At 48.6% G+C, this 14,717-nt stretch overlaps 1 pseudogene; it reads left to right on the plus strand.

Annotated features, from left to right (window-relative positions):
• The first annotated feature begins 371 nt into the window (after window positions 1–371).
• LOC135532043 (ADP-ribosylation factor-like protein 13B) lies at window positions 372–14,061 on the plus strand (annotated as a pseudogene).
• The last annotated feature ends 656 nt before the right edge of the window (window positions 14,062–14,717 follow it).

Here is a 14,717-nt window from a genome sequence, read left to right on the forward strand (position 1 = left end):
ATGTGAGTGTGTGTGTGTGTGTGTGTTTGTTGTCAGAATGTGAGTGTGTGTGTGTGTGTGTGTTGTCAGAATGTGAGTGTGTGTGTGTGTGTTGTCAGAATGTGAGTGTGTGTGTGTGTGTGTGTGTGTTGTCAGAATGTGAGTGTGTGTGTGTGTGTGTTGTCAGAATGTGAGTGTGTGTGTGTGTGTTGTCGGAATGTGAGTGTGTGTGGTTTGTTTCTGTAAGCTTGTTGTTATTGGTTGTTTCCATGTGGAGGGTAGACATGTTTATTTGGTCAGCTGGTGTGTGTCTTTGTGTGTGTGTCTGTGTTTTGTGGAAGTGTGTGTTTTGATGGAGGCGAGGTGTGTGTGTTTTTTTTCTAACAAGAATGATGACTGGGTGACCTTTTTATGCAATTTGACTATTTTCATACGGTGACACAGAGGAGCTTTTAAGGACAGGACTCTAGATGTTGTATCAGAAGGGTGGATTTAGGATCTGGGCCGATTCATTGGAAGGTGAATGAATGACGGACGATAGTTCTAACATCCACCTCCCTTTTAAAGGAATGCTTTGAGGTGTTCGATGAGTCTGTTGACTCTGCATCGCTGTCTGTGTACATCTATAGATCAACCTTGCTGTTCACCTTGATTATGGACAGAGTGCTGACTCACCCAATCTGTGGTAATGTCCCTGTGGTGTTAGCCCTGGGCAGCCCTAAGGTGGGGGGAGAGGGGGGGAGCTGTATTAGTGACCTGGGCTGCTGGCTAAGCCCCTCTTACAGTTACCACCTTAACCAGTAGCATCTGAAGGACAGGGTGAGGTGAGGGCGGGAGTCACTCTGTCTGAGCTCTAAACCTGTCCTAGTGTGAGTCACTCTGTCTGAGCTCTAAACCTGTCCTAGTGTGAGTCGCTCTGTCTGGGCTCTAAACCTGTCCTAGTGTGAGTCACTCCTGTCTGAGGCTCTAAACCTGGCCTAGTGTGAGTCACTCTGTCTGAGCTCTAAACCTGTCCTAGTGTGAGTCACTCTGTCTGAGCTCTAAACCTGTCTAAGTGTGAGTCACTCTGTCTGACCTAAACCTGTCCTAGTGTGAGTCACTCTGTCTGAGCTCTAAACCTGGCCTAGTGTGAGTCATTCTGTCACAGCTCTAAACCTGTCCTAGTGTGAGTCACTCTGTCTGAGCTCTAAACCTGTCCTAGTGTGAGTCACTCTGAGGCTCTAAGCCTGTCCTAGTGTAGTCACTCTGTCAGGCTCTAAACCTGTCCTAGTGTGAGTCACTCTGTCTGAGCTCTAAACCTGTCCTGAGTGTGAGTCACTCTGTCTGAGCTCTAAACCTGGCCTAGTGTGAGTCACTCTGTCTGGGAGTCACTCTGTCTGAGCTCTAAACCTGTCCTAGTGTGAGTCACTCTGTCTAGACTCTAAACCTGTCCTAGTGTGTTCTGTCTGAGCTCTAAACCTGTCCTAGTGTGAGCTCTAAACCCTGTCACTCTGTCTGAGCTCTAAACCTGTCCTAGTGTGAGTCACTCTGTCTGAGCTCTAAACCTGTCCTAGTGTGAGTCACTCTGCCTGAGCTCTAAACCTGTCCTAGTGTGAGTCACTCTGTCTGAGCTCTAAACCTGTCCTAGTGTGAGTCACTCTGAGGCTCTAAACCTGTCCTAGTGTGAGTCACTCTGTCTGAGCTCTAAACCTGTCCTAGTGTGAGTCACTCTGTCTGAGCTCTAAACCTGTCCTAGTGTGAGTCACTCTGTCTGAGCTCTAAACCTGTCCTAGTGTGAGTCACTCTGTCTGAGCTCTGATGCGTTAGGCTAATATCAGATTATTCATCGTTTCTGTGTGGAGACTGGCGTTGAATGTTCAATTCTTTTTTTGGAAGTGGCTCAAGCTATAAAATCATTATTTATTTATTTAACCTTTTATTTAACTAGGCAAGTCAGTTAAGAACAAATTCTTATTTTTAATGACGGCCCTATGAACAGTGTTCAGGGGCAGAACGATCGAATTTTACCTTGTCAGCTTGGGGGATTTGATCTTGCAACCTTTCGGGTTACTGGCCCAATGCTCAAACCACTAGGCTACCTGCCTCCTCTACACTCTAACCACTAGGCTACCTGCCTCCTCTAAACTCTAACCACTAGGCTACCTGCCTCTCTACACTCTAACCACTAGGCTACCTGCCTCCTCTACCTCTAACCACTAGGCTACCTCTCCTCTACACTCCTAACCACTAGGCTACCTGCCTCCTCTACACTCTAACCACTAGGCGACCTGCCACCTCTACACTCTAACCACTAGGCTACCTGCCTCCTCTCTACACTCTAACCACTAGGCTACCTGCCTCCTCTACATCTCTAACCACCAGGCTACCTGCCTCCTCTACACTCTAACCACTAGGCTACCTGCCACTCCTCTACACTCTAACCATCAGGCTACCTGCCTCCTCTACACTCTAACCACCAGGCTACCTGCCTCCTCTACACTCTAACCACTAGGCTACCTGCCTCCTCCTACACCTTAACCACTAGCTACCTGCCTCCTCTACACTCTAACCACTAGGCTACCTGCACTCTAACCACTAGGCTACCTGCCTCCTCTACACTTCCACCATTAGGCTACCTGCCGTCCCTACACTAACCACTAGGCTACCTGCCTCCTCTACACTCTAACCACTAGGCTACCTGCCTCCTCTACACTCCTAACCACTAGGCTACCTGCCGTCCCTACACCCCCAACCACTAGACTACCTGCCTCCTCTACACTCTAACCACTAGGCTACCTGGCCTCCCACACTCTAACCACTAGGCTACCTGCCTCTCTACACTCTAACCATTAGGCTACCTGTCGTCCCTACACACTAACCACTCAGGCTACCTAAGGTCCCTACACTCTAACCACCAGGCTGCCTGCCTCCTCTACACTCTAACCACTAGACTTCCTGCCCTCCTCTACACTCTAACCACTAGACTACCTGCCACCTCTACACTCTAACCACTAGGCTACCTGCCTCCTCTACCTCTAACCACTGGGCTACCTACTAGTTTCCCGAATAGAGAGCAATGTGTCTTGCTCTATCCTTTATGGAAGGGACACGGCTTGAGTCACATGACATGTTGTAGACTACCCCCATGTGAATATTGCTCGATCATTTTTCCTGCATGTCCTTCTCCTACCACACCTCCATTTGTGTCTCTGTGTCATCTCTCCAGTAATCCAGCTTTTCTGTGGTGTTTTTTAGGAAAATAACACTGGTGATGGTTGGACTTGACTAGTGTCTGGGAAGACTGCTACAGTACGCGGGATCCAGGGGAGGTGAGTGGGTCGCCTTGACTTGAATCACTCACTTCTATTCTACCGATTATAAATGTCAAGATGTTTTGAGCCTGCGTTCTCTTCGTCCTGAGTGTGTGTGTTGTGTTCCATCACAGAGAGCCCAGAGGACGTGGCCTCTACGGTAGGGTTCTCCAAGGTGGATCTGAAGCAGGGGAAGTTTGAGGTCACCATCTTTGACCTGGCGGAGGAAGAGGATCAGGTCTTTATACTCGTTTTCTTTCTGACACTCAACACCTGCACTTTCTGCCCTGATTCTGCTGATAGGACTATTTTAAACAAAGGTCTACTTGCAGTGGCTGTGATATGTGGTCCCCCCTTACTAAACGTATAGTTTGAATGCACTTCCTGTAAGTGGCTCTCCTGATAAGAGTCTGCTAAATGACCTAATGTGATCAGGGGCATCTGGAAGAACTACTACAGCGAGTCGTACGGGGTGGTGTTCGTGGTGGACTCCAGTGATGTTCAGAGGATCCAGGAGACCAGGGACACCATGGCTGAGGTCCTCCGACACCCTCGCATCTCTGGGAAACCTGTCCTAGTGTGAGTCACTCTGTCTGACCTCTAAACCTGTCCTAGTGTGTTACTGTCTGAGCTCTAAACCTGGCCTAGTGTGAGTCACTCTGTCTGAGCTATAAACCTGTCCTAGTGTGAGTCACTCTGTCTGAGCTTTAAACCTGTCCTAGTGTGAGTCACTCTGTCTGAGCTCTAAACCTGGCCTAGTGTGAGTCAGTCTGTCTGAGCTCTAAACCTGTCCTAGTGTGAGTCACTGTCTGACCTCTAAACTTGTCCTATAGTCACTTGAGCTCTAAACCTGCTCCTTGTGTGAGTCACTTGGTCTGAGCTTTAAACCTGGCCTAGTGTGAGTCACTCTGTCTGAGCTCTGTAACCTGTCCTGGTGTGAGTCATTCTGTTCGAGCTCTAAACCTGTCCTAGTGTGAGTCACTCTGTCTAGCTCTGAACCTGGCCTAGTGTGAGTCATTCTGTCTGACCTCTAAACCTGTCCTAGTGTGTTACTGTCTGAGCTCTAAACCTGTCCTAGTGTGAGTCACTCTGTCTGAGCTCTAAACCTGTCCTAGTGTGAGTCACCTGAGCTCTAAACCTGTCCTAGTGTGAGTCACTCTGTCAGAGCTTTAAACCTGTCCTAGTGTGAGTCACTCTGTCTGAGCTCTAAACCTGGCCTAGTGTGAGTCAGTCTGTCTGAGCTCTAAACCTGTCCTAGTGTGAGTCACTCTGTCTGACCTCTAAACTTGTCCTAGTGTGAGTCACTCTGAGCTCTAAACCTGCCCTTGTGTGAGTCACTTGGTCTGAGCTTTAAACCTGGCCTAGTGTGAGTCACTCTGTCTGAGCTCTAAACCTGTCCTGGTGTGAGTCATTCTGTCTGAGCTCTAAACCTGTCCTAGTGTGAGTCACTCTGTCTGAGCTCTGAACCTGGCCTAGTGTGAGTCATTCTGTCTGACCTCTAAACCTGTCCTAGTGTGTTACTGTCTGAGCTCTAAACCTGGCCTAGTGTGAGTCACTCTGTCTGAGCTCTGAACCTGGCCTAGTGTGAGTCACTCTGTCTGAGCTCTAAACCTGTCCTAGTGTGAGTCACTCTGTCTGAGCTCTAAACCTGTCCTAGTGTGAGTCACTCTGTCTGAGCTCTAAACCTGTCCTAATTGTGTTACTGTGAGCTCACCTGTCTGTTTCAGAAGCTTTAAACCTGTCCTAGTGTGAGTCACTCTGTGAGCTCTAAACCTGTCCTAGTGTGAGTCACTCTCTGAGCTGGCCCTAAACCTGCTCCTAAACCTCCTAGTGTGAGTCACTCTGTCTGAGCTCTAAACCTGTCCTAGTGTGAGTCACTGTCTGAGCTCTAAACCTGTCCTAGTGTGAGTCACTCTGAGCTCTAAACCTGTCCTAGTGTGACTGTTGGACCTCCTAAACTCGTAGTGGAGTTACTGTCTGAGCTCTAAACCTAGTGTGTCCTAGTGGCCTAGTGAGTCACTCTGAGCTCTAAACCTGTCCTAGTGTGAGTCACTCAGAGCTCGAAACTGTCTAGTGCAGTCACTCAGAGCTCTAAACCTGTCCTAGTGTCACTCCAGAGTCACCTGTCCTAGTGTGAGTCACTCAGAGCTCTAAACCTGTCCTAGTGTGAGTCACTCTGTCTGAGCTCTAAACCTGTCCTAGTGTGAGTCACTCTGTCTGAGCTCTCTGTCCTAGTGTGAGTCACTCTGTCTGAGCTCTGAACCCTAGTGTGAGTCACTCTGAGCTCTAAACCTGTCTGTCTGTCTGTTTAAAGTAGCGTATTATATTCTGCCCAACATGTTGAGAAAAGTGAATCCAACTATATTTCCACTTCCCTGACTGGCTGCATTAGATCATGATGTGTCCTCCTCCCACACCATATGTTTCTGTCACACACACACACACACACATGCATCCTCCCGGAGAACTCCACTTCATTTCTATTTAAAGATATATATTTCAGAGGAACTACTAACCTCGTACCCTAATTCTAAGCCTAATTGTAACCCTGAATCTCTAATCTTAAAATAGCCTTTGTCCTCATTGGGACCAGGGAGAATTTCCTTGTTTAACTGTCCTTGTAGTTTGGCTTTCTGAGATTGTAGATCACAGACACACACACACCACACCTCGCCACACTGTCTGCCACCTGTTTCTGACATATCCCTGTCGGCTCCACAGATTGGCTAACAAGCAGGATCGGGACGGGGCATTGGCTGAGGCAGACATCATTGAGAACCTGTCATTGGAGAAGCTAGTGAACGAGAACAAGTGTCTCTGTCAGATCGTGAGTGAGCTCTACTTCACCTGTAGTAACTACAGTACTGTGGCTATGAGGCTACCTTGTTATACTACAGTACTGTGGCTATGAGACTGGACCTTGTTATACTACAGTACTGTGGCTATGAGACTGTACCTTGTTATACTACAGTACTGTGGCTATGAGACTGTACCTTGTTATACTACAGTACTGTGGCTATGAGACTGTACCTTGTTATACTACAGTACTGTGGCTATGAGGCTACCTTGTTATACTACAGTACTGTGGCTATGAGACTGTACCTTGTTATACTACAGTACTGTGGCTATGAGACTGTACCTTGTTATACTACAGTACTGTGGCTATGAGACTGGACCTGGCTATACTACAGTACTGTGGCTATGAGACTGTACCTTGTTATACTACAGTACTGTGGCTATGAGGCTGTACCTTGTTATACTACAGTACTGTGGCTATGAGACTGTACCTTGTTATACTACAGTACTGTGGCTATGAGACTGTACCTTGTTATACTACAGTACTGTGGCTATGAGACTGTACCTTGTTATACTACAGTACTGTGGCTATGAGGCTGTACCTTGTTATACTACAGTACTGTGGCTATGAGACTGTACCTTGTTATACTACAGTACTGTGGCTATGAGACTGGACCTTGTTATACTACAGTACTGTGGCTATGAGACTGTACCTTGTTATACTACAGTACTGTGGCTATGAGACTGTACCTTGTTATACTACAGTACTGTGGCTATGAGACTGGACCTTGTTATACTACAGTACTGTGGCTATGAGACTGTACCTTGTTATACTACAGTACTGTGGCTATGAGGCTGTACCTTGTTATACTACAGTACTGTGGCTATGAGACTGTACCTTGTTATACTACAGTACTGTGGCTATGAGACTGTACCTTGTTATACTACAGTACTGTGGCTATGAGACTGTACCTTGTTATACTACAGTACTGTGGCTATGAGGCTGTACCTTGTTATACTACAGTACTGTGGCTATGAGACTGTACCTTGTTATACTGCAGTACTGTGGCTATGAGACTGTACCTTGTTATACTACAGTACTGTGGCTATGAGACTGTACCTTGTTATACTACAGTACTGTGGCTATGAGACTGTACCTTGTTATACTACAGTACTGTGGCTATGAGACTGTACCTTGTTATACTACAGTACTGTGGCTATGAGGCTGTACCTTGTTATACTACAGTACTGTGGCTATGAGACTGTACCTTGTTATACTACAGTACTGTGGCTATGAGACTGTACCTTGTTATACTACAGTACTGTGGCTATGAGGCTACCTTGTTATACTACAGTACTGTGGCTATGAGACTGTACCTTGTTATACTACAGTACTGTGGCTATGAGACTGTACCTTGTTATACTACAGTACTGTGGCTATGAGACTGTACCTTGTTATACTACAGTACTGTGGCTATGAGACTGTACCTTGTTATACTACAGTACTGTGGCTATGAGGCTGTACCTTGTTATACTACAGTACTGTGGCTATGAGACTACCTTGTTATACTACAGTACTGTGGCTATGAGGCTACCTTGTTATACTACAGTACTGTGGCTATGAGACTGTACCTTGTTATACTACAGTACTGTGGCTATGAGACTGTACTGTGGCTTGAGACTTATACTACAGTACTGTGGCTATGAGGCTGTACCTTGTTATACTACAGTACTGTGGCTATGAGACTGTACCTTGTTATACTACAGTACTGTGGCTATGAGACTGTACCTTGTTATACTACAGTACTGTGGCTATGAGACTGTACCTTGTTATACTACAGTACTGTGGCTATGAGACTGTACCTTGTTATACTACAGTACTGTGGCTATGAGACTGTACCTTGTTATACTACAGTACTGTGGCTATGAGACTGTACCTTGTTATACTACAGTACTGTGGCTATGAGACTGTACCTTGTTATACTACAGTACTGTGGCTATGAGACTGTACCTTGTTATACTACAGTACTGTGGCTATGAGACTGTACCTTGTTATACTACAGTACTGTGGCTATGAGACTGTACCTTGTTATACTACAGTACTGTGGCTATGAGACTGTACCTTGTTATACTGTGGCTATGAGACTGTACCTTGTTATACTACAGTACTGTGGCTATGAGACTGTACCTTGTTATACTACAGTACTGTGGCTATGAGACTGTACCTTGTTATACTACAGTACTGTGGCTATGAGACTGTACCTTGTTATACTACAGTACTGTGGCTATGAGACTGTACCTTGTTATACTACAGTACTGTGGCTATGAGACTGTACCTTGTTATACTACAGTACTGTGGCTATGAGGCTGTACCTTGTTATACTACAGTACTGTGGCTATGAGACTGTACCTTGTTATACTACAGTACTGTGGCTATGAGACTGGACCTTGTTATACTACAGTACTGTGGCTATGAGACTGTACCTTGTTATACTACAGTACTGTGGCTATGAGACTGTACCTTGTTATACTACAGTACTGTGGCTATGAGACTGTACCTTGTTATACTACAGTACTGTGGCTATGAGACTACCTTGTTATACTACAGTACTGTGGCTATGAGACTGGACCTTGTTATACTACAGTACTGTGGCTATGAGACTGTACCTTGTTATACTACAGTACTGTGGCTATGAGACTGTACCTTGTTATACTACAGTACTGTGGCTATGAGACTGTACCTTGTTATACTACAGTACTGTGGCTATGAGGCTGTACCTTGTTATACTACAGTACTGTGGCTATGAGACTGTACCTTGTTATACTGTGGCTATGAGACTGTACCTTGTTATACTACAGTACTGTGGCTATGAGGCTGTACCTTGTTATACTACAGTACTGTGGCTATGAGACTGTACCTTGTTATACTACAGTACTGTGGCTATGAGACTGTACCTTGTTATACTACAGTACTGTGGCTATGAGACTGTACCTTGTTATACTACAGTACTGTGGCTATGAGACTGTACCTTGTTCATCCTGGTTTCAACAATGACCCCCCCCCCCCCTTATTGTTCCCTCTCTTGTGAGAATAGCTGTCTATAAAATACACGAGTTCAGAAATCAAATGTTGCGTGACCTGTGATTCCTCTCTTCTCTCTCTGCCCGTCTGACTTGCTGTGTGCTGCCAGGAGCCATGTTCTGCTGTTCTGGGCCACGGCAAGAAGGGGGACAGGTCCATCAGGAACGGACTCAACTGGCTGCTGAACAACATCGCCAAAGACTACGAAGCCATCTCCCGAACGCGTCCGGAAGGACACGGCCCGAACAGAGGGCTCAGGAGGAACAGGAGAAGAGGAGAGACAGGAGAGAGTACGGAGGATACGGGAGGAGAGGTGAGGAGGAGGAGGAGAGAGGGAGAGGAGAGGAGGAGGAGGGGGAGGGAGAGTACGAAGGACACGGCCGAACAGAGGGCTCAGGAGGAACAGGAGAAGAGTGAGAGACAGGAGAGAGTACGGAGGATACGGGAGGAGGAGGAGAGGTGGAGGGAGAGGTGAGGAGGAGGAGAGAGGAGGAGAGGTGGAGGGAGGAGGAGAGGTGAGGAGGAGGTGGAGGGAGGAGGAGAGAGGAAGAGAGGTGAGGAGAAAGGAAGAGAGGTGGAGGAGAGGTGAGGAGGAGGTGGAGGAGAGAGTACGAAGGACACGGCCGAACAGAGGGCTCAGGAGAAGAGAGAGAGAGACGGGAGAGGATACAGGAGGAGAGGTGGAGGGAGGAGGAGAGGTGGAGGGAGGAGAGGAGGAGGAGGAGGAGAGAGTACGAAGGACACGGCCGAACAGAGGGCTCAGTAGGAACAGGAGAAGAGAGAGAGACAGGGGAGAGTATAGAGGATACGGGAGGAGGAGGTGGAGGGAGGAGGAGAGGTGGAGGAGAGGTGGAGGGAGGAGAGGTGGAGGGGGAGGAGAGGTGAGGAGAGGGTACGAAGGACACGGCCGAACAGGGAGCTCAGTAAGACAGGAAGAGAGAGACAGGGGGAGAGTATAGAGTGCGGGGAGGAGGAGGAGGAGAGGAGGAGGAGGAGAGGAGGAGGTGGAGGGAGGAGGAGAGGTGGAGGGAGGAGGAGGAGAGAGTACGAAGGATACGGGAGGAGAGGTGAGGAGGAGGAGGAGGGGGAGGAGAGAGTACGAAGGACACGGCCAAACAGAGGGCTCAGGAGGAACAGGAGAAGAAAGAGAGACAGGAGAGAGTACGTAGGAGAGGTGAGGAGGAGGAGGAGGAGGAGGAGGAGGGGGAGAGAGAGGAGGATACGGGAGGAGAGAGGAGAGGAGAGGAGGAGGGGAGAGAGGAGAGGAGGAGGAGAGGAACTTTACTGTGCCCGTGGGGACACTGTATCATGTACATGTTAAAAATGGCGGTTTAGAAACAGAGCGACAATACAGTAGACAATAGGAGAGAGATCACACCTTAGTGACAGGGACAATACAGTAGACAATAGGAGAGATATCACACCTTAGTGAAGGGGACAATACAGTAGACAATAGGAGAGAGATCACACCTTAGTGACAGGGACAATACAGTAGACAATAAGATATCACACCTTAGTGAAGATAATACAGTAACAATAGGAGAGATCACACACCTTAGGGACAATACAGTAGACAATAGAGGAAGAGATCACACCTTAGTGACAGAGGTGCAATACAGTAGACAATAGGAGATATCACGCCTTAAGTGAAGGGAGCATTAACCAGCTGGCTAGGAGAGATATCACACCTTAGTGAAGGGAACAGCCTCTGGTTTATCACACCCAGCTGGTTAGAGATATCACACCTTAGTGAAGGGAACATTAACCAGCTGAATTTTAGGCCATCGTTGTCAATAAGAATGAGTTATTAACTGACTTGCCCAGTTAACATTTGAGGTAAATAAAATAGTCCTTTTGTGCCCCTGATCCCAGAGACCGTCAGGAGAAAGAGGAGGCGGAGAGGGAGGGTCGGACACTGCAGGAGGAGGAGGAGACCGGCGCGTGCACAGCCTTCCAGCCAATCGGCAACGTCATCAATGGTGAGGAATACACTGGGCCAATCAGCATCACCTTTGTGGATTTGTTTGAAATGGCACTCTAGTCCCTATGAAGTGCACTGGTTTTGACCAGAGCCCTATGTGTTTGTTGTTGTGTCCCTTTAGGGAATAGGGTGCCATTTGAGCCGCAGGGTCAATGGGGGTTCCAGCTGTATTAATGCCATGGGGGTTCCAGCTGTATTAATGCCATGGGGGGGTTCCAGCTGTATTAATGCCATGGGGGGGTTCCAGCTGTATTAATGCCATGGGGGGTTCAGCCGATTAATGCCATGGGGGGGTTCCAGCTGTATTAATGCCATGGGGGTTCCAGCTGTATTAATGCCATGGGGGGTTCCAGCTGTATTAATGCCATGGGGGGAGTTCCAGCTGAGTTAATGGGGTTCAGCTGTATTAATGCCATGGGGGTTCCAGCTGTATTAATGCCATGGGGGTTCCAGCTGTATTAATGCCATGGGGTGGTTCCAGCTGTATTAATGCCAGGAATTGGTTCAAGCTGTATTAATGCCATGGGGTGGTTCAGCTGTATTAATGCAAGGGGAGGTTCCAGCTGTATTAATGCCATGGGGAGGTTCCAGCTGTATTAATGCCATGGGAATTGGGGTTCCATGGGGGGTTCCAGCTGTATTAATGCCATGGGGTGGTTCCATCTGTATTAATGCCATGGGGGGTTCCAGCTGTATTAATGCCATGGGGGTGTTCCATCTGTATTAATGCCATGGGGGAGGTTCCAGCTGTATTAATGCCATGGGGGGGTTCCAGCTGTATTAATGCCATGGGGGTGTTCCAGCTGTATTAATGCCATGTGTGGTTCCAGCTGTATTAATGCCATGGGGGGGGGTTCCAGCTGTATTAATGTCATGGGGTTGTTCCATCTGTATTAATGCCATGGGGGTGTTCCATCTGTATTAATGCCATGGGGTGGTTCCATCTGTATTAATGCCATGGGGGGGTTCCAGCTGTATTAATGTCATGGGGTGGTTCCAGCTGTATTAATGCCATGGGGTGGGTTCCAGCTGTATTAATGCCATGGGGTGGTTCCAGCTGTATTAATGCCAGGGGGGTTCCAGCTGTATTAATGCCATGGGGTGGTTCCATCTGTATTAATGCCATGGGGTGGTTCCAGCTGTATTAATGCCAGGGGGGTTCCATCTGTATTAATGCCATGGGGTGGTTCCATCTGTATTAATGCCATGGGGTGGTTCCAGCAGTATTAATGCCATGGGGTGGTTCCAGCTGTATTAATGCCATGGGGTGGTTCCAGCAGTATTAATGCCATGGGGTGGTTCCAGCTGTATTAATGCCATGGGGTGGTTCCAGCTGTATTAATGCCATGGGGGTGTTCCAGCTGTATTAATGCCATGGGGTTCCAGCTGTATTAATGCCATGGGGAGGTTCCAGCTGTATTAATGCCATGGGGAGGTTCCAGCTGTATTAATGCCATGGGGATGTTCCAGCTGTATTAATGCCATGGGGAGGTTCCAGCTGTATTAATGTCATGGGGTGGTTCCAGCTGTATTAATGCCATGGGGAGGTTCCAGCTGTATTAATGCCATGGAGGTTCCAGCTGTATTAATGCCATGGGGGGTTCCAGCTGTATTAATGCCAGGGTGGTTCCAGCTGTATTAATGCCATGGGGGGTTTCCAGCTGTATTAATGCCATGGGGGTTCCAGCTGTATTAATGCCATGGGGGTTCCAGCTGTATTAATGCCATGGGGGATCCATCTGTATTAATGCCAGGGGGGTTCCAGCTGTATTAATGCCACGGTGTGGTTCCAGCTGTATTAATGCCATGGGGAGGTTCCAGCTGTATTAATGCCATGGGGTTCCAGCTGTATTAATGCCATGGGGTGGTTCCATCTGTATTAATAGCATGGGGTGGTTACAGCAGTATTAATGCCATGGGGTGGTTCCAGCTGTATTAATGCCATGGGGTGGTTCCAGCTGTATTAATGCCATGGGGAGTTTCCAGCTGTATTAATGCCATGGGGTGGTTCCAGCTGTATTAATGCCATGTGGGGTTTCCAGCTGTATTAATGCCATGGGGGATTTCCAGCTGTATTAATGCCATGAGGTGTTCCAGCTGTATTAATGCCATGGGGGAGGGGTTCAGCTGTGTTAATGCCATGGGGGGTCTAGCTGTATTAATGCCATGGGGGTTCCAGCTGTATTAATGCCATGGGGAGGATCCAGCTGTGTTAATGCCATGGGGTGGTTCCAGCTGTATTAATGCCATGGGGGGGTTCCAGCTGTGTTAATGCCATGGGGGTGTTCCAGCTGTATTAATGCCATGGGGAGGATCCAGCTGTGTTAATGCCATGGGGTGGTTCCAGTTGTATTAATGCCATCGGGGGGTGCCAGCTGTATTAAATAGCTGTGTTGTGGGGGAGTGGTGGTTCCAGCTGTGTTAATGCCATGGGGGTTCCAGCTGTAAATGCCATGAGGGTGTTCCATCTGTATTAATGCCATGGGGATTGGTGGTTCCAGCTGTGTTAATGCCATGGGGGTTCCAGCTGTGTTAATGCCATGGGGAGTGGTGGTTCCAGCTGTATAAATGCCATCGGGGGTTCCAGCTGTATTAATGGGTGTTCCAGCTGTATTAATGGGTGTGTTCCAGCTGTGTTAATGGGTGTGTGCCATTCATGCAGAATGAAGACAAGCTGAAGAAGAGACCGACAGGAGGGCAGGTGGGTGGTGCCAACGATGCTAGAGAAGGAGGGCAGGAAGGAGGAGGAGGAAGAGGACAGCGAGAGACACGGACGCCAGAGAGCGGCGCAGCCTCAGTGGGCGGGACCCAGAAGAAGACTAGTAAGCTGAGACTGAAGAGGAAACACAGAGTGGACCCTCTGAGGGACGGAGAGAACAACAACCCCCGAGGCCCCACTCTACCTGAGAGAGACACACCTCCACCACTACCTGGTGAGAGAGACACACACCTCCTGGTGAGAGACCACTACCTGGTGAGAGAGACACACCTCCACCACTACCTGGTGAGAGAGACACACCTCCACCACTACCTGGTGAGAGACACACCTCCACCACTACCTGGTGAGAGAGACACACCTCCACCACTACCTGGTGAGAGACACACCTCCACCACTACCTGGTGAGAGACACACCTCCACCACTACCTGGTGAGAGAGACACACCTCCACCACTAGAGAGACACACCTCCACCACTACCCGGTGAGAGAGACACCTCCACCACTACCCGGTGAGAGAGACACACCTCCACCACTACCCGGTGAGAGAGACACACCTCCACCACTACCCGGTGAGAGACACACCTCCACCACTACCCGGTGAGAGACACACCTCCACCACTACCCGGTGAGAGAGACACACCTCCACCACTACCCCACTCCACCACCCGGTGAGAGAGACACACCTCCACCACACCCGGTGAGAGACACACCTCCACCACTACCCGGTGAGAGAGACACACCTCCACCACTACCCGGTGAGAGAGACACACCTCCACCACTCCACCACTCCACCACCCGGTGAGAGAGACACACCTCCACCACTACCTGGTGAGAGAGACACACCTCCACCACTACCCGGTGAGAGAGACA

Source organism: Oncorhynchus masou, unplaced genomic scaffold (assembly GCF_036934945.1).
Source record: "Oncorhynchus masou masou isolate Uvic2021 unplaced genomic scaffold, UVic_Omas_1.1 unplaced_scaffold_1703, whole genome shotgun sequence".
Classification (NCBI taxonomy): Eukaryota; Metazoa; Chordata; class Actinopteri; order Salmoniformes; family Salmonidae; genus Oncorhynchus; species Oncorhynchus masou.